We start from the raw sequence: 20,709 nt of genomic DNA, 5'->3' as shown, positions 1-20,709 counted from the left end.
TGGGAGCCTGCGCGGGCTGGGAGCCTGCCTGGGCTGGGAGCGGTTGTGTCCCAGGTGCTTAGATCAGCACTTGCCCAGAGCTCAGGGGCGCGACTGTGGGCCTTGCGCATGCCCAGAGCTGGGAGGACTGTAAACATACACACGTGTGCAGAGCTCAGGGAGGCAGGGTGGGGTTGCGTGACTGTAAGGGCTGGTGGCGGGTATGGCCTGGGTATGGAGGTAAGTGCCCACAGCCTGCATGTGCTGGCGACAGCCTGCATGTGCTGGCAACAGCCTGCATGTGCTGGCGACTGCCTGCAGGGGGCAGGGTTGGGGAGGTAGGACGTGGGAGGGGCTGGTGGAGACTGTTTATGCAGGAGAGGTGGGTTGGGTTGGGGCCGGAGTGTGCGCCTTTGGGTGTGGTTGTGGGGGCGGGGGCGGGCACACGCACGAGAGGTTAGTGGTACAGGGGTGCGTGGGCGGCAGGGCGAGTGAAGGGGTTCAGGTGTGCGGAGTGAGTCGCGGGTCGTGGGTCTGATCTGGTGAGGGTAGCGCAGTCAAAGAAGGCGTCTTGGCTCACTTCTGGTCCCCATCTCCCATCGGTGCACTCCTGAGAACTCCGGGCTTCTGCACTAGGAAGTTCTGCTTCTGGGTCAGTGTTTCCTTTGGTCACCTCTGTCCATTGGGCATTGTGGATAATGTCCAAAACCGTCTCAGGTTCTTGCTTCTCAGTCCCTCAGCTTTTGCAAACAGAACTGCCTTCTGCTGACCACTGCTTTGAGGTCAGTGGGGGGCATTGCTCAGTGTGAGTCACCGGCCTCCGACCTGCCTCACGTGATGCCCGTGGACACTGCCACCTTCCCGGCTCCACTTACTAGGCTGGCCTCAACCTGCGGCCCTGCAGCAGGACTTGGGACCCACTGACCTATTTCTTGCTCATTGTGCATAGCATAATGTCCTCAAGGTTTATTCACCTCATTGCCTGCCTCACAACTTCGTTCCTTTCTGTAGCTGCACAATATTCCAGCATATGTATACACTAGTGTTTGCCTTTCTGCTTCTTGGTCAGTGTTTCCTTTGGTCCCCTCCGTCCATTGGGCATCGTGGATAATGTCCAAAATAAACAGTCCATGACTCATAATGTCATCATCAGTCTCCATTTTAGACACTTAACACATTCTCACCAAAGAGGAACTCCCAAACTCGTCTTAACTCTTGTTTCTCATCCCCAAGATGATTAATTCTTAAGACACCGTCTTAAGGTTTTGCCGTTCTCGTGGTGTGTGTTGCTTGTAAATTGCTGAAATTAGAGCGTGGCAACAGCACTGCACCTGTGTAGCATCTCAGGTCTCCTGCTGGCTCTCATTCTGCTGGCTGATGTAGGCAGACATGCAGCCTTGCTCGTGTACTCACTGCTTTGGGGTCCTAGGGTTGGTGAATTCCTTCTGTCTGTGTTGTGCACGACAGTGCTCGAGCATGCAGTGAGATTCCGGGAATATGTGGGAAGTTGAACTTGATCTAACCCTTTCCCAGTTCAGGGCCTCTGGTACTGTCCCCAGGGTAGTTTTGGGTGCTTACTGGCCGATCTGCTGGTACCCATGAATGCAGAAATGGAAGGTTCTGGAGCCTGGAAGACACTTTGAAACTTTGCTTATCAAATCAGGAGGCTGACTTGATTTGCTTTTGCAAACTATGAGAGCAGGTTCCATGTGAGAAGGTGCCCATGGCTGCCTGCAGCTGAGGGAGTGCTGTGCATGGAGGGTGGAGAGAGCACTGTTCTAGGCCCCACCCCACCCCCCACCCCACCCCCCACAGCCTTGCCTTGCCTTGCCTAAACCTGTTGTTCTCTTGAGAGTGGACCAGAAGTCCCCAAGAGGGGATAAGGAGGCAGTGTGGCCCAGTTCCATCCAGTGCTGGTCAGCAGAAGTGCCTGCTGCCCACCTCCCCTTGGGTCTTGATGGGGACTGCTGGAGACGCCCCATCTGCTCCCAGCACTCTGGCCTGCGCCTGTCTGTACGTGGACACCAGACATGCCTTCAGCCCTGAGGGGAAAGCATCTTGAGGGGCCTGTGTCATCTGCACTGCCCACGGGATTCCTGCTTCTCCATAGCTGACCAGCATCAGACTGTCTGAGACCCCCACCCTACCAAGCGTTTAAGGTACCAGCCATGCAAAACGGATTTGGGAAATACACCACCTCGATAACCTTTGCATGTGTGCAGGTTTTATTTTCTCTTTGGTAAATATCTAGGATGGTGGTTTCTGTCGTTGGTAAGTATTTAACTTTTTGACGGGGGAGGCACATGGTCTGGGAATTGAACCCGGATCTCCCGCATGAAAGGCAAGCATTCTACCACTGAAAAGTACTTAACTTTTTAGGAAACTGCCGAACCATTTTCCAAAGATGAGTACAGTTTTTCCTCCACACCCTTGGCATGCCCCGTGCCGTTGTTCCAGCCGCTGTGGAGAGCTCCCATTGTGGCTTTAACTCAGCATGGCTAGTGTTGGAAGAGGCTGAGCTGCTTGGGGGTGGGGTGCAAGGGTGGGTCACATGGAAAAAGAATGAAATGTGACCTCCACCATATAGCATACAAACATACCACAAGACATTGAGCTTCTTTACATATGCTTTTTCTTTTTTGCTCGTTTTCAAATATTGAGTTATTTGTCTTACTGAATTTTCAGGTTTCTTCATATAGTCCAGACATAAGTACTTAACCAGATATATTTTGTTTATATATTTCTTCTCTGGCTGGTTTTCTCATTTTTTTTAACGGTATCTTTTGACGAGCAGAAATTTTTGATTTCATGAAGTCTAGCTTACCAAAAAAATTTTTTTAGATATTTTCTGTGTTTTGTGTTATACTTAAGAAATCGTTGTCTAGCCCAATGACACAAAGATTTTCCCCTATGCTTTCTTCTAAAAGTTGCTTAGATTTAGCTCTTGTATTTAGTTCTATTTTGAGGCAATTTTTAAATGTGCTATGAGGTAAGGGTAGAGGTTCTTTTTTGGCATGAGGCTATCCATCTACTCAAAGCTCTATTTGTCGAACGTAGTATCCCCCACCCCCCACCCCAGTTGAATGACTTGGTTGTTTTGCCACAGGTGGGCTGGGCAGTTGGGAGACTGTCTCTGGCTCCGCCCACAGAGCCTGCGCCCAGGACTCTGTCTCCATCTCTGTCGTTGGCTTTCCACCTTGTTCTTTGTTTTTGTTATTTAGGGTACACTAGATGCTTTCGACCTCCAAATATATTTCAAAATCTACTTGTCAATTTTTACTTAGGAAAAGTCAGCTGAAATTTGGGTGGAGCTGGGAAACCGCCAGATGAGGTGGCGGCTTGCGTCCGTGTGTTCAGGCGTGCTTGCCTTCCTTGAGCAGGCTTCTCTAGTTTTTGCTGTAGAGATCCTGCATGTATGTTGTTCACATTTTCCCTTAGATATTCGTATTTTTGTTGCTATTTTCAGAGGCATTGTTGATTTCAAATTTCAGTTTCCTATTGTTTGTTGCTAGTGTGTAGAAATGGAATTGATTTGAAAAAAAGTAGCAAGCTTGTGTATTTTACCCTTGCTGAACTCGTTCATTCATCCTTAGTGGCCATTTATGTTCATAGATCCCATGGGATTTTCCACAGAGGTGACCGTATCACCTGTCAGTAAAGGCAGTTTCACTTTCTCTTTTCCAGTCTGGGTCCCTGCCATTTCTTTTTGTTGTCTTTGTCTGATCGGGACCTCCATTTTGTTGACATATAGAAGTCGTGACAGTGGACATTTTTGCCTTTTTCATCAGCTTAGGAGAAGAGGGTCAGTGCTTTGTAGACTTCCCTTCTTTAGGTTGGGGAGTCTCTTTCTGTCCTTAGTTTAACATGAATGGGAGTAGAATTTTGACACTTACCAAAATGATGCTTTTTAAAGAAAGCGGTGGAGAAAAAAAATCAGTGAAGCCAAATGTTAAAGATAAATAAGATTGATGGGAAAAAAATTTCTTTGTAAGCCATGTCACGGGGGTTGTTCTCTGTTCTTATAGTCCCTAGAAGGGCAAATAAATAAATTTGACAACTTAGATGAAATGGGTAAATTCCTTGAAAGGTATTATTACAAATTCCTACGCTCACTCAATAAGAAACAGATAACCTGAACAGTACTATATCTATTAAAGAACTAGTTTTTTTTTCTGAAGTTATTCCCATAAAGGAAACCCCATAGGTGATTTCTAGCAAACATTTGAAGAAAAAATGACGTCCTTTCCACCCAGCTCTCCCATAGCAGAGGAGGGAGTACCTTGCGCCCTACCACGAGACCAGTAGAGAGAGGTCTCTGCTCTGAAAGGCCCTGGTCCCAGCAGCCGTGGTGCAGCGCCCAGGCCCATAGCCAGTCGTGGCAGGGCCCATTCAACAGTGGAGGAGGACAGCACAATGTGAGCAGATGGGGTCCTACCAGGGCCCGAGGGCCTGTGCCAGCCTGTGAGTGGGTCCCAAAGGTGCCCGAGGGTCTGTGCCAGCCTGTGAATATGTCCTAGAGACCTGCCCCAGGACACTCCTCTCTGGTCTCCCCAGCCCCTGGACTGCAAGACAGCTAAAGCAGTGTAAGAAAGAGAGTATTCTGGGGCAAGGGATTGCAGGCTTTAAGTCAAACAGTGACCATAAGTCACACAGTAGAGCACCCAGGAGGAGAGCCTCTGCTTCGTGGGCTTGAGGGGGAGCGTGGGAGTGGGGGGCACTAGGGCCCCTAAACCATGAGCAAGCACGCCCCCAGAGCAAGCACGGCCCCAGAGCAAGCATGCCCCGAGGATGAGATGCAGGCGTAGCAGAGCTGGGGAGGGCCCCACACTTCCCATTCACCTCGGGAGGGCCTCACCAGGATGCGGAACTCTGAAGGAGCGCCAGCCAGCACAGAGCCCCTTTGCAAAGACTGTGAAAGGCGTTTCATTTCTGTTTTTGTTTTAAAAGAAACAACAACAAAAAAACCTTCAACACTCCATCTCTGGCATATCACTAGCTGGATGCAAACTTATGGAACAGACAGTTCAGGGACTGAATCTCAGAATTGATATATTAAAATGTACAGTGCACGACAAGTGATACAAGACAAATGAGGAAGCAGGAAATGAGGCTCATCCAGAGGAACAAGAAAAAACCAAGAGACCATCAACAGAGGGTTAAAAAAAATTATCTTCGGAATGCTCAAGGAGATAAAGGAAAACAGAGAAAGAACTAGAAGATATCAAGAAACTAATGAATGGACAATATGAGAATCTCAATAAAAAGAGAGAAATTTTAAAGTAACCAGACAAATACTGGAAGATCCCAATAACTGAAGTGAAAAATTCCCTAGAGTGGTATCAACAGCAGATTGGAGCCAGCAGAAGGAGAAATCAATGAACTGTAAGACAAGGCAATTGAAGTGATTTAGGCTGAGGGGCAGAAAAAAAAAAAAAGAGAACAAACAGAGCCTAGGAGACTTGTGGGACCCATCAAATGTGCCAAATATGCATGCTGTAGGGGTCCCAGAGGGAGAAAAAAGAGAAAGGGACAGAGAATTATTCAAAGAAATAATGGCAGAAAAGTCCCCAGATTTAAAGAAAGAAAAGACATGGATATGCACTTCCAGGAATCCCATGAACCCTGCACAGGATAAACTCAGAGCCTTGCGCAGTTGTAGAGTAGTCAGACTGCCACGTGCCGAGGACAAGGAGAGAGTCCTGCAAGCTGCCAGAGAAGAGCAGCATGCTGTGTGCAAGGAGGTCCCCTTAGGACCCCGTGCCAGTTTCTCACCAGAAACCACAGAGGCAGGAAGGCGGTGGGAAGGAATATTTAAAGAGCTTAAAGAAGGCAACTGCCAACCAAGAATTTGTATTGGGCAAGACTTTCTTTCAAAAATGAGGAAGAGGTTCTCGTGCACGCGCTCGGGGCCCGCAACTCTCGCGAGAGAGGCGAGATTTATTCCTACGTACCGGGCCGTGCTGCTTATGGCGGCGCTGGAGAGGGGGCGCTGAGCTGTTGGGTATGAAGTGTAACAGAACAGACTTTACCACCTGAAACTGCTGCTTCAAGTTCAGATCAGGCAAGGAACAAACGTCGTAACAACTAACAAGACCAAAGAAGAGTACACTTAAGTTGAAGACACAGCACTTGATCTGAAACAAGAAGTTTGTGCCTACTCAACAGCTTTGAAAGAGCACTTCCCAACGCTGCTAGTAGTCTTTGTTTTCTTCAGTGCTGTACTGTGAGATTGCCCGGTGCAGCAGCAGTTGTATTCTTTATTAGCTTGATAGATCATTTTCTCTCGCTCTTTTTTTTTTTTTTTTTAATATTAGCAACTTTCATCCTTTCAAACGTGTGCTGAAAAAGAAGAATCAGCAAATACTACTGAAAGTGCAATAATATTTGATTATCACTGCGAGATGAGCTTTGATCCAAACCTTCTCCCCAACAATGGACACAATGGGTACCCCAATGGTACTTCAGCAGCACTGCGTGAAACTGGGGTTATCGAAAAACTGCTAACCTCTTACGGATTTATTCAGTGTTCAGAACGTCAAGCTAGACTTTTCTTCCACTGTTCACAATATAATGGCAACCTGCAGGACTCAAAAGTAGGAGATGATGTTGAATTTGAAGTATCATCTGACCGGCGGACTGGGAAACCCATTGCTGTTAAACTGGTGAAGATAAAACCAGAAATCCTCCCTGAAGAACGAATTAATGGACAAGAAGTGTTTTATCTGACTTACACCCCTGAAGATGTCGAAGGGAACGTTCAGCTGGAAACTGGAGATAAAATAAACTTTGTAATTGATAACAATAAACATACTGGTGCTGTAAGTGCTCGTAACATTATGCTGTTGAAAAAGAAACAAGCCCGCTGTCAGGGAGTAGTTTGTGCCATGAAGGAGGCATTTGGCTTTATTGAAAGAGGTGATGTAGTAAAAGAGATATTCTTTCACTATAGTGAATTTAAGGGTGACCTAGAAACCTTACAGCCTGGAGATGATGTGGAGTTCACAATCAAGGACAGAAATGGTAAAGAAGTTGCAACAGATGTCAGACTATTGCCTCAAGGAACAGTCATTTTTGAAGATATCAGCATTGAACATTTTGAAGGAACTGTAACCAAAGTGATCCCAAAAGTACCCAGTAAAAATCAGAATGACCCATTGCCAGGACGCATCAAAGTTGACTTTGTGATTCCTAAAGAACTTCCCTTTGGAGACAAAGATACAAAATCCAAAGTGACCTTGCTGGAAGGTGACCATGTTAGGTTTAATATTTCAACAGACAGACGTGACAAACTAGAACGAGCAACCAACATAGAAGTTCTGTCAAATACATTTCAGTTCACAAATGAAGCTAGAGAAATGGGTGTGATTGCTGCCATGAGAGATGGTTTTGGTTTCATCAAATGTGTGGATCGTGATGCTCGCATGTTCTTCCACTTCAGTGAAATTCTTGATGGAAACCAGCTCCATATTGCTGATGAAGTAGAGTTTACTGTAGTTCCTGATATGCTCTCTGCCCAAAGAAATCATGCTATTAGGATTAAAAAACTTCCGAAGGGCACGGTTTCATTCCATTCCCATTCAGATCATCGTTTCTTGGGCACTGTAGAAAAAGAAGCCACTTTTTCCAATCCCAAAACCACTAGCCCAAATAAAGGCAAAGAGAAGGAGGCTGAGGATGGCATAATTGCTTATGATGATTGTGGGGTAAAACTGACTATTGCTTTTCAAGCCAAGGATGTGGAAGGATCTACTTCTCCTCAAATAGGAGATAAGGTTGAATTTAGTATTAATGACAAACAGAGGCCTGGGCAGCAGATTGCAACTTGTGTGCGACTTTTAGGTCGTAATTCCAATTCCAAGAGGCTCTTGGGTTATGTGGCAACTCTGAAGGATAATTTTGGATTTATTGAAACAGCCAATCATGATAAGGAAATCTTTTTCCATTACAGCGAGTTCTCAGGTGATGTTGATAGCCTGGAACTGGGGGACATGGTGGAGTACAGCTTGTCCAAAGGCAAAGGCAACAAAGTCAGTGCAGAAAAGGTGAACAAAACACACTCAGTGAATGGCATTACTGAGGAAGCTGATCCCACCATCTACTCTGGTAAAGTCATTCGCCCCCTGAGGAGTGTTGATCCAACACAAACTGAATACCAAGGAATGATTGAGATCGTGGAGGAGGGGGATATGAAAGGTGAGGTCTATCCATTTGGCATAGTTGGGATGGCCAACAAAGGGGATTGCCTACAGAAAGGGGAGAGTGTCAAGTTCCAGTTGTGTGTCCTGGGCCAAAATGCACAGACTATGGCCTATAACATCACACCCCTGCGTAGGGCCACAGTGGAGTGTGTGAAAGATCAGTTTGGCTTCATTAACTATGAAGTAGGAGATAGCAAGAAGCTCTTTTTCCATGTGAAAGAAGTTCAGGATGGCATTGAGCTACAGGCAGGAGATGAGGTGGAGTTCTCAGTGATTCTTAATCAGCGCACTGGCAAGTGCAGCGCCTGTAATGTTTGGCGAGTCTGCGAAGGCCCGAAGGCTGTTGCAGCTCCAAGACCTGATCGGTTGGTCAATCGCTTGAAGAGCATCACCCTGGATGATGCCAGTGCTCCACGCCTAATGGTTCTTCGTCAGCCTAGGGGACCAGATAACTCAATGGGATTTGGTGCAGAAAGAAAGATCCGTCAAGCTGGTGTCATTGACTAACCACATCCACAAAGCACATCATTAATCCACTATGATCAAGTTGGGGGGGATTCTGATGAAGGGTTCTGAATATCTCCATCTTCATCCCTCCCAAAATCTGGAATACTTATTCTATTGAGCTATTACACCAGTTTTAACACCTTCCTCGTGTTATGTTTAAAGAAATAAATAAATTTAAGAAAACCATTTTAAAATTAAAAAAAAAAAAAAAAATGAGGAAGAGATTAAGACATTCCCAGATAAACAAAAGCTGAGGGAGTTTGTTGGCACTGTTGAGTACGGATTGTCTTTGTCAGTGTGACTGGACTCCGTGCGAGGAAGAGATGCAGCCTGTGGCGAGGAGCCCGGCACTTGGCTCCAACTGGGGCGGCCAGTTCCCCTGTGCCAGCCGGCCTGTCCCTGGTGTTTGTTATAGCAGCACTCCAAGTAGAAGACAACTTATTTTTATATTTAATAAACAGTTTATTTCTACCATATTGTGGTAGAGCTTTTTTGGGGGGTTATTGTTCTGGCTTGCCTTTTTTCTCTCCTTTTTACCTTTTTACATTTTTTTCTGCTCCATCTTTCTTTCTCTCTGAATTTGGAAGCCTTGCCCTTTGTTTCAGTGGGTGCCCATGTAGCAAGCTGGCCTTCCCCTGGTGCCTTGGCTCGGTGACCCCCGCGGGCAGCACGGTGGCTTCGGAGCAGCCTGGGCCCCTGTGGGCTTTTTTCTCTTACTTTCTTTACTTTCCTTTTTATGCCTTGGAATGGTTTTTAGGCCTGGTCGTGTAGGGAGGGGACCTCAGGGCCTTGGAGCACCCGCCCTGCTCCTCTTCCAGGTACGCTGAGCTTGTTTCTGCTTCCAGCCATGCTTTCACTTTGCCAACTGTTCTTTTTCAGTGGCAGTTTTCATAACAAGCCTAATAATCCAATCAGATCAAATTTTCAAGGCTTCCCAAGTCTCCACCTTGTATCTGCTTCTTTCACCTCTTGTTGATTTGAGATGCTGCCCACAAAATCTCATCTCTCTCGCCTCACATTGGTTTCTCTCGGCCTCCTGTAGTGTGAGGGCCGCAGTCAGCCTTCCCGAGGCAGCGCAAACCCTTGCCTGCATTCTCGGGCCATGGTGCCCGGGCTTATCCTGAAGGATGAGGCAGCTTTCAGACAAGGAGCGGGCACTCTGCATGAGTGTGTGCAGACAGACAGACAGACACAGACAAAAGAGAGACTGTGCTGAGGCAGTATGTTGGGGCCAGCTGCTCGCACAACCCGCCCCACCCTCCGGCCAGGCCCCTCTGCAGCAAGGATGTATCTCTGGATAGTCTCAGCCTGGGGCTCTCCCATAGTTAATTGTGAAGTACTGCCATCCGTTCAGGCTGGCTCCGTTAGCAGCACCCCGTAGTGTCACTCAGGAAAGTGACTCACCCTGCGGGCGTGATTTGCAGTGGATTATTAAACCCAGGTCCTGGATTTACGGGGTTTGGGGGTTACCCCTTAGTTCTAGTTGTTGGCACGCGCTTGCTGCTCTCTGAGGGTACACTTCGCGAAACCTCCTGAACCCTGCTCCAGAGCGTCTCTGGAGGGCAGGGGTGACCACGTGCTGGACCCACAGCCCTCCCCACACCACGGCTCCTCTGCCCCGTGCCCGGCTTAGGGCAGGTGGGCTCATTGGGGCCACAAGCGTGCCTGCAGCCACTCTCCACTTCCATACTGGCCTTGGTGTTTCAGATCTGTCCTAGAAAGCACACACAGTGAGCCTCTGGGGTGAACAGACTGTCCAGTCTCTCTTTCTCCATGAAGGTGCCGCCACGCCGTGACCTGCTTCTCACCAGGGAGCGGCACCCTGGACAGGAGCAGGCGCCCAGGTTTGTGTGGGCCTTCCCTCCAATCTCGTACCCCAGCTGTTCTGTTTCACGAATACCTGCAGAGCCTGGCTCTTAAGAAATCACTCGTACAAAGACAAATCGGAGTTGATTTTTACCTCGAAAGAATTTGCCATGAATGTAGTTGAAATAGCTGGATCTTCAAAACAGTTAAGGTAGAGTTTTATAAATGGCAATTTGTGTCTTTTTAGGAACAGATATCACTCAAATAAAACCCTTTTAGATTTGCTAGCAGATGTGTGTATCTCTATTAGTTTTGCATTATGAGTTCAGAATTATAAAGCCTCTTGAAGATGCCCTTTTTTGGGTTTGCGTGGTGTAAGCCTTCTCTTCCTCACTTTCCTTCCTCCCACCCCTTTGCTCCCTTTGCTAGTCGGGGGAGAGAACTGCAGAAAGGCCCTCTGAGTACAGGGGACATAGCCACGTGACAGGAAAGCCACGGCACACCAAGGACCGCGGCTAGGCAGCCACCAGCCAGCCCCACAGTGCGCACTCTCAGGGAGAAAGAAAAGGTTTTGCACTTCCAGCCTCAAAACCAGATGCAACATTTTCTGGACATTTTACAGTCACTAATTATATTGAATGGCAAGCAATTATTGTAACTGCCAAATTTGGAAGTGTTGAAATGACCAGAAGCAGTTACAGCAGTTGGAGATTATAGGTGTCTTTGGAAGATCAGGGCAGAGAAGTCAAGAAGGAGGCAGCTGCTGGCCGGGCCTTGTGTCCACCAGGCCATGCAGGTAGTGCGTGACCAGAGACCCCGAGAGCCGCAGGGAGAAGAACACCAGAAGCAACTCTAAAAGCTGCATTCTCATGTTTGAAAGTATCTCATTGAAGGAAGAGACCTGTATTGCTCCGAGGCGTAGAAATAATAAGTGTTGGGAATTGTCAACAGTAGATTTGGATTTATTAGGAGGGTAAAAACTTTGAATCTACCTGAAGGTAGTAGCTTCCTCATTGTTGGTAGAATAAAACCACTCTGACATGAACTCTTTCAGAATATGAAACAGTAGGAAAGTTGCAAGCTTGTGCTTTAAGATCACTATAACCCTAGTACCCTCCTGAAAAAGCCCTTACAAAAAAAGAGAATTACAGAATGTGTCCTCATGAATACATATGCAGAAATACTTACATTATATAAATAAATCAAATTCAGCAGCTATATCATGATCAAATAAGGTTTAATTCAGAAATGAAATGTTCAACATCCAAAATCATGCAGTTCAGCATATTAACAGAATAAAGGCAAAATATGTGATCATCTCAGTAGATTCATATGTACATCATCTGGCATTTGACAAAATTCAGTACTCATTTGCATAAAAACTCTAAGCAAATTAGGAATGGAAGGAAACTTCCTTAAATTGATAAAACCTATATCTAACCCTGTGCTTACGGGGGAAAAAAAAGTAAAGACTTCCCCCAAAAAAGTAAAAACAAATCAGGGATGGCAGCTCTTACCACTTCTTTTAAGCAGTGGACTGGAGATTCCACTCAGGGTAATAAGGAGGGAAAAAAAAAAGATGTAAAAAGCATATAGATGGGAAAGGCAGAAAGTCTCCATATTGACCACTGTCCAGGGAAGTAGCAACACAGATTCCCACATTAAATGACAGCACGATGGTGCAGACAGTGAAATCCAAGCTGTAGGGTGCTTTGCACAACAGTGACTTGATTCTCCAACAAATAAATTGCAAGGAAAAAAGTAGAGGACAGACAAATGTAGGTGAAAACAAACTCGGTGTGCATTTCATTGACTGCAGAGTGTGGCTGTCACTGGGAACTTGATTCCAATAAATAAATACTGAGGAAAAGAGTATGAGACAAAGAAATTTGAACACTAGATATTTGATGATATGGAGACATTGTTATAAATCTTTTTAGATGTGTTAATACTATGATTATATTTTTAAAATTATGTTAGAATGATTTGTGGTTGCCTTAAAGATTTTAGAGGTATGCAATAAAATATTTGTGGACAAAATCAGGATACCTGGGTGAGCAGCTACTTCGTAGAGGTATAGATGAAACAGGATTGATCCTGAGTAGACAATTGTTGAAGCTGAGAAATGGGTACATGAGAATTTATTAAGCTGTTTTTTCTACTTCTGTATGTTTGAAATTTTCCACATCTTAAAATCATTTTTTTAAATGTCATATCGGGAACTTGAGTATATAAAATAGAAGACGAGATGATCTTTTGAAATGTGGATTAGAGAATCTGTTGTAGTGGCTAAGAGAGTTAGGGTTAGGGCCAGATGGCCTGGAGCGCTGGGACACTGGCCAAATTAGTCAGGGTTCTTAAGCCTAGTTTCTTCATCTTTGGATGGAAGGAGTAATTTTGGTGCCTTATGGTATCATTGCTAAATCAGTCGATCAGAGTTCTTCACGCAGTGCCTGGGATATGGTTTCTGTTCATTAGACTTAACAGTGATATGATGAGGGACGCAGAGACCGGCTGCTTGCCTTCCTTACCCCCTCTACCTAAGAAACTTCCAGATGTCTGTGGATTACAGTTTGAAAACACAATTTCTAAGGTAACCCTAGTGACTGTAACGTGGAAATTCAGTTGGGGTCCACATTGGATGTTATCGCAAAAATGATGGAGACATTCTAACTTAGAACTGTTGTTCATAGGTTAAAAAAAAACAACCCTTGGGTTATAAAGTGGAGTGAAAACTGCATCTCATGTTTTAACATGCAGTTGTGTTGTTTTCTGATATTTAGCATTTAATTTTAATGATCAGACTACAGGATATCTTTCGAACCAATAAATAGATTTTTTGCATCATGAAATATCAAGTTTGTTGTTGGTCTTAAGGATGTCAGCTCACACTTGGGATTTATTTGCCTCGTTTTCTTTATAATGCTGAGAAGATGTGGTTGAACTACAAGGAAAAGCATTCTTGACCATGTTGCATGAAGGAAAAAGAGAAAACATGATAAGATAGATGTTTACAATCTTAATGAAGATAATGCTAGAATTTAGGAAGTTGTGCTATTTTGTTTTTCTTTTGAAGACTGCCCTTGCTGCTCCTTTTGTAGCCCATGCTTGGTTATCTCGGTAAGCCTGGCACCCTTGACTGATTCTGTGATTTCTCCTAGACTTACTTTTTTCCAAGGTCTCAAAAATCAATAGGAAATTTGATATTTTCTCTTCTCCAAGGTCACACGAACTATGTCCCTCAGAGAAAAATAAAAATAGGTTCCGAAGGAAAGCTGCCTGGATGGATGCTGCATCCACTTCCCAGGTGATCACCTGGAACCAGTTTCCAGGGGCTGACTCTCCCAGGCAGCAGCCCTGCAGCCCTCTCTTTCCAGGCTGGCTCCCTCTCAGTAGGGACTGGTCTTGGGCTTCGAAGTCCAGTTGGTGAGTCAGCCTAGAAGGTTCCAGAAGGCCCTGGGTAGCTGTCCTGTGCCACCGATTCTTCTGTCCCCGGGCCTTTTCTCGCCTGCACGCACGTTTCTGCAGAGAGAATTGTGCTGTGTGGTTTGCTCTCCCTGGGCGTGTCCTCACACAGGTGTCAGGAGCACATGCGCACATGTCCTGAATTGCACTCAGCATTTTAGCCGTGTGATTTAAGAATGGGTGGGACAGATAGGGAGGCAGTGGATGGCCCTTGCTTTTACATCAGCTTTCAGAGGTGAGCTGATGCCGCTGCACACTTGCTTGTGTAGAGCCATTGCTTAGGCCCGGCTTCCGCCTCGGCACCCACATCCTGTGGGAAGACTCGGGGACTGGCAGACAAGTGCCCAGCTCTAACTTACATTGTTTGCTCCATTTTTATTTATCGGATTACTTCACCTACCTCCTTTTCTTTTCGGTAGGGGTGGGGTGCAGTGCGTGGTCCGGGAATTGAACCCGGGTCTTCCGCATGGAAGGCGGGCATTCTAACCACTCAGCTACCTGTGCACCCCCCTCCCTTCTCTTAAAAAAGAAAAGTCCCTTGATAGTTTTAATATAGACAGAAATAGATCTCCATAATTGTTTTCTTATCTCTGTATTTCACGAATGCAGTGAAACTATGGAGCTTTCAATGGTCTCACCTGTCTGATTCTCCTCAGAAACATACTCTGGACTTGGGCCGTTAGTCTTTTCTCCGTGAAAGTCTTGATTTTTTGTTTGCTTGTTTAAGATGTTGCCATGAGCAGTGTTCATAGGACTTGGGTTAGTGTTCATGGTTTATTGTGACTGTATAGTAAAGAAACTTTGGAGTCATTCCTGTTAGTGATTATGTATGGCTGTGCTGGTGAACTTTTGGGATATTTGGAAGTTGGGTTTGGAAAGTAGAGTGCTCTAAGTCTTCACCTGGGGGCATCCAGCCGTCGCCTTCCCCCATTGTACACACTTTAAACCTTTGTCGGCTGTGGGCTCCCTGGAGGGCCAGGGAAAGGCCGTGGATTGTACATTTGTCATTTCAGATGGTTTTCTGGTTTCAGAGCTCTCTGGGTCCTGGTTCCTTCATCTGAGCTGCGGTGCAGCCATCTTAGTGCTTTGTCCACAGAGAGCCTCAGATTATCCCTTGAGTTACAATTTTTATTAAAATGAAAATTGTTAATTACTGACTTTTTGTAGTGCCATATCTTGTTCCACAAGTCTTGTTTTATACAAGGTAGCAGTTTATCCATATCTGACCAAGATGTCCTAATAATCTCACAGCAGAAGGCATGTGCTGTGATCAGAAGTGACGGAAGGCATGTTGGTGAATGACTACACGATTTTACAGTTCATCAGGTTTTTAAAAGCATTTAACTTCCTTACAGTCCCATTTCTACTTAAAAACGTTATTAGAAACTCTTGCACACGTGTAAAGAAATGTGTAGTCAGATGTTCATTGTAGCATTGTTTGTGATAGCAAAGAGTTGTGGAAAATTTAAGTAGAATGGAAATGTTTAGGCGAGTATTGTACTACAATCAGTGAATAGAACTACGTGTATCATCGTGGCTGCATCTCAGAAAATCTTGAGGGTGATAGAAGGTTGCTGGAGGATTCATGCAATTTGTTGAGGTTTGTATATTGTGTGAACACCTGTAAAAATGCATCTTGTGTTGACAGGTCACATGTAGTTTAGGATTAGACAACGTGGCAGGTGCGGGCCTTGGGGGTGCTGGGAGGACCGGCCCCTCCGCCGCTCCGCATGCCTCAAACGCTTCTAAGGACACATTAGTTGCTGTTGGATTCTTACATGGTTAGCTCAAAAATGTTTCTTGGGAGGAAATCATAAAACGTCCGAGCCCATCTCAGTCGGGCTCCTTCCGGCTGCTGGAGTGCGCTCTGGGAAGGAGCAGCCACCCTGCAGCCCTCCCATGGCTGAGCGCTGCCCGAGCCCGAGGCCCAGCTTCTCTCCTACTCGGCCTGCGTGAGGCTGGGTCCCAGCCCGTGGGCAGAGTGACCCGGGGCGCCAGGACCCAGGCCGCCCATGCGGGGAAGAGCGGGGAAGCAGAGGCTTGGGGTTCCAGAAGCTGCATTCCCGTGCCTCGTCACCAGGTGAAGGGCTCCTGGGCTGCTGTTTCAGGTGTGCATTACATTCCGTACTTGCTGTACTAGGCCGTGGCCCCTTGCCGGCTCTTGGCGTCGCCTCTGAGTGGCTGGAGCTTTGTCCAGAGGCTGTTGGGCTGTAACCGCAGAACCCGCTGGTGGCCTCGGCAGCAGTGGACACAGGATCACCGTGGTGGTGATTGTGCTCGTGTGTCCGCAAGCAGGGGAGAGCAGGTGGGACCAGCGGGCTGCCCTGGTCTGCGGCCTCCCGCGGGGTGAGCCTCTGTGACGTTTGTGAGAATCTGCAGTTGTCAGTTTTCAGATGGCACAAGTCCTGCCTCCGAGCACTGACCCAACTCCTCGCCCCGGCTCAGAGGTCAACCCTGGGATGGACAGCCTCTCCGCGGGGCCCCCGCTGCCCCGCCACCCACCCCCGGCCTCCACGCCCAAGCCCAGTGAGGACTAGTTGGAGGTGACTGGGAAATGAGGTGTCTGGTGTCTGGTGCATTATAGGTTTATTCCTGGATGATTTAGTTGTTGCTGATTAGGCTTGTTTTGCTCTAAGCAGCCACTTGGAGAACCTTGTAGTTAAGTGAGGGAATTATTGATCATCTAAATGTAAGGAAATCAGAGATGGTAGGTGATTCTCTTTTTTTCCTTAGTAGGCATTTTCTGCAGAAGGTCTGCTGTTTGAGAGGACAAGTGAGCAGTGTGCTTCTAGGCAGACAGAGCTCTCCCCAAGGGATGCTGCTGTTCTGCAGCCCAGGAGCACTGCGCAGCGCCCTCCAGGCAGTGGCGGGGGCGGGGGCCTCGCAGGGACAGGCACTAGGCAGTGGGAAGCCCTGGCTGTTAAGGGTCCGCTGGGCTTCCCGCTGGACGTGGTGCTGCTGGCCAGGCGTCCTCTGTGGGCCGATGGCACAGAACGGGGTACCAGGGAGGGCACGTCCAGGCCGGAACTGACCCCCACCAGGCATGGGGCTCCCAGGGCGAGGGATGGACAGGCATAAGCCAGGTGGGAGAACCTGGCTCCTTGTCGGGAGGAGCTGGGAGTAGGGACCCCCTCAAGCCTCATGGAGGTGACTCTTGCCAGTGTGGACAGCTGGCTATGAAAACATGTCTGCAGAGCTGGGCACAGGAGCAGGGGATTCTCCCAGCTAGGGGGCCTAGGCACTGGCAGGGCATTGTAGGCGGGTTCCTGCCAGGGGCTGCTGCTGCGCTTCAGAGAGGGTGAGTGTGAATGGCCAGGGCAGGGCATGCTACCCCGTGCATGGGCATCTGGTGAACACGGGCATCTGTTTGAGTGGCTGGTAATGTCAGCTCAGCTCATACAGTGTCAGCGAAAACAATGATGGAGTCAAGAGTGAGTACAGACACACCTCAGCGAGGATCTGCTGTCCAGGCTGTGATTCAGTTGCTTTCCAGAGCACCCTTGCTGGTTAGCCTGTTTGGTTTGGGCACGTGGTCTTGCAGGTGTTTTCTAACAGAAAGTTGTGTATTTAAGATGTTACCCTTGTGTTCAGCGCCTTCCCCGTCTGTCCGCCCAGGAGTTAGGCATCTTGAGGCCGTCCTTGAGAAGACCAGTGCTTGGCAAGGGTCTCCCAGCCCCCCATGGCCGCTGGCCAGTGTCCCTGGTGCATCCTCGCTGCGTGTGGGGACACGCGGAGGCCAAGCGCTGTGCGCAGCGGTGCTGCTTTCCTTGGAGGGGTGCTTGGCTCCCTGCAGCTTTGTCCCTGCGGTAGGGACTTCCTCAGCTCGTGGCTGCGGCTTTGCCTTGCTGATCTTCTGTCGTGCGTAGCCTGTGTGCTTCTTGGCTCAGCGTGATGCCGGCTCCTGAGCAGCACCTCTCCTGTGCTGTGGCACTGCCGCGCCTAAGCCTAGGCCCTGTGGTACCCTGGGTTGGGGCCGACCCGGCTTTCCTAATGGCAGACTTGGCTCCCGCGCTCACCCTCTGTGACCAGCTCTCACCACAATGCTGTAGGAAGCCGGCAGGGACCAACGTGGGGAGAGGAGTGGCTCACGGCCTCGGCTGCCAGACTGACTTTACGATGGGCTAAAGCAGGATGCAGGGAGGGCGCTGGGTGGTTTCTGGTCTGACTCTCACCCCGCGGGAGCCTTTAGAGTCCCACATTCCACCTGCAGTGTTTCCTGAGACAAGGGCAGCTCCAGGAGTTTGGGCACTTGTGGTGGCGTGGAGAAGTGACCAGGCCTGGGGGCCACGTGGGACTGCCCATGGCTCCCAGCGCCCACAAGAGGCTGCAGGCTCTGCAGCTCTGTCCCTCTCCCCCTTTCCCCTTGTGCCCTTTCCCCCTTTGTCCCCTCTGCCCACTCTGCTCCGGCGCAAGGAGCAGGCTCAGCCATGCTGCACTCGCTGGGTGCACGCCCCTCGGCACACCCTTTCTCCACGGCACACCCTGCAGCTGGCACTTCTGTGAGACTGACCTGGTCACCACCCAGGCCAACCCTGGGCAGCCCTCGTGATGAGATGCGTCCTCAGGATGTTGTTCCCAAGGTTGCGGTGCAGCCTGAGCACACATCTCTTCTCCAGGTCTAGTTATTTCCAGGTCACACCGGCCTGCCCTGCCCCAGGCATTGCACGCGAGAGACACGCCGGGCATCGGGGCCTGGGGAGTGCGTGGGAGAGGTGCAGGCACCTTTGCTGGGAACAGAGGGGGCCTTGGTCTCTCTGGACACACAACAGGGGCTGCACGTGCAGGTGGGGAGCCCAGGCACACTGGGCGTGGCGGTCGGTGTGGGTCCCCGAGTTCCTGTGCAGTGAGGGCGAGAGATGAGTTTGCGTCCCTGCCCCTCTCCCAGGAGCTTTGCCGATGGTGATGCCCACGGTGTGGACTCTGTGGATGCTGGTCTGCGCAGCTGTGGGCCCTGCTGACTCCTCAAGTCCTGTCGGTCAGAATCAGTTGTCTTAAATATGTAAGCCTTTTCTCAGCACCTTCTAAATCCCTGTATAACTCTTCTCTTTTTTGTTTCTGCACCATTTTGTAAATATATTTAGGGGACAGTTAACCATTAATTAAATTGAGTAGAATCTGCACATGTCTTCTGATAGACATTATCACTTTGCTTTTTCATGTTTTTCCTGATTGTAAAGATTCTGTATTTTTTTGTAATTTCTGAACTAGTGAGTTGACTGATCTTTCAGACTGTGGGTATAAACTGACTGTGAAAGAATAATACAGAAGTCATTGGACTTTGCACTGGAGAACATCAGGCTGAGAGAGGTTAGGTCATTTGTCCAGTTTCACACAGCCTAGTGGTAGAACCTGAGTTGAAAATTTTGTGGGTTTTTTGGTAGTTTAATATATTGGGCATTTTTACCTCTGCATATGGGTGTCTTCTTAAAGGTAGGTTTTTTGTCATAAATCCAGTTCCCTTCTTACAGCTGAGTAACAGATGTAGTCCCTGGTACTTCCCTGCCCACTGCTTTCAGCTGGAGTTGGTTTTACTATTTTTTTTATGTTTAAAAGCTATTTGTGAATTACTTATTTCTTTTATGAATTCTTGAGGATTTAAGAAAGACAGTTCTTTGACACATGCTGCAAATGTCTTTTTGGCAGTTTGTCTTTGAGGTTTCCTTTAGTTGTTGTGTTGGCGCCTCCTAACAGAGTGTGAGGGCCGCCACCCATCGCCTCGCCCCGACCTCTCCTCTAGAAGTTGTCCCATTTCACCTACAACAAGCACTACCGACACCTCTCCACCCAACCAGCATGCACGGCACCCCATCAAGCCACGCGCGCCTTGAGATTCCTCCAGGACACTGTCCCGATTCTGTCCTAAATGGGCCTTTAAAAAGGAAAAGTTCTTTGTTGGAAGTATATTCCAAAGTCCATTCATTGTGATTGTTTCATGTCTTTTAACCTATAAATTTCCCTCCCTCTCTTTTTCCCTTGGCCTTTCTGCTGTTTCTGGAGTGCTGTGTCCTTTGTCTTCTCAGTCCAGCAGAAATGGAACGTAAGCCACACATGTTGCTGGAATTTTCTAGCCTCACTAAAAAGTGAAGGAGCAAACGATGCTAAATACCATCTTTTATTTAGGCTGTTATATACAGTATACACTCACCTTGTCATCAGCGAGGAAGTCAGCAGTGAGTTCTTTCCCTGCAGCCCCACGTGTGCCCCACCTGTGCCCTGTGTGTACTTCTCATGCAGCTCTCCTGTCCACAAGGGGCTTGGCGGAAGAGCCTGCCCCCCAGGACTGCTCTCCTGTGGGATCTGGAGGTTTGGTTTTCCCTCTTTATTTTGGTGAAGACCCCTTCATGAATGGGTGTGCTGCTTATGCCAGGCCCTTAGAGAGTCTGGCTGTGTGGCTTTGTTTTGTCAGCCCCCATCAATGATGGTCCCTAGCCTTGTTAACTCTGGGGGTGCGACATGGGGGACCCAGTCTTGCTGTGCCCTCTCCCTCTGTCCACCGGAGCCTGGGATGAAGTCATGCCCTCTCATGAACTACATGTGATTGTTTGACTGTTTTTACTATTTTTACATCAGTAAGTTTTCTAGACCCCATCAAAAGTGACTTAGCTTTTCAAAATTTTGAGGTGATAGATGAATTGCATCGAAGGGTTTTCATTTCTTCCCTTACTCTTGTTGCCAGCACGCAGACCGCCTTGTCTCTGCCGCTGGCGCTTGCTGTCCCCAGTTCCTGCGCTGAGGCTGGGCCGAGGGCAGGATG

General features: G+C 48.0%; 1 protein-coding gene and 1 pseudogene across 16 annotated transcripts in view; both read left to right on the top strand.

Moving 5' to 3' along the window:
• The window catches only part of ANKRD11 (ankyrin repeat domain containing 11), a 236,433-nt gene that overhangs the window by 134,124 nt on the left and 81,600 nt on the right, over positions 1–20,709 (top strand). The gene's annotated exons all lie outside the window — the stretch shown is intronic.
• On the top strand, positions 5,904–8,870 carry LOC143659909 (cold shock domain-containing protein E1 pseudogene; annotated as a pseudogene).

The sequence above is a fragment of the Tamandua tetradactyla genome, chromosome 16 (genome assembly GCF_023851605.1).
Source record: "Tamandua tetradactyla isolate mTamTet1 chromosome 16, mTamTet1.pri, whole genome shotgun sequence".
NCBI lineage: Eukaryota > Metazoa > Chordata > Mammalia > Pilosa > Myrmecophagidae > Tamandua > Tamandua tetradactyla.
Note: the sequence above shows the minus strand (reverse complement) of the source record. Positions and strands in the feature narration are given on the sequence as shown.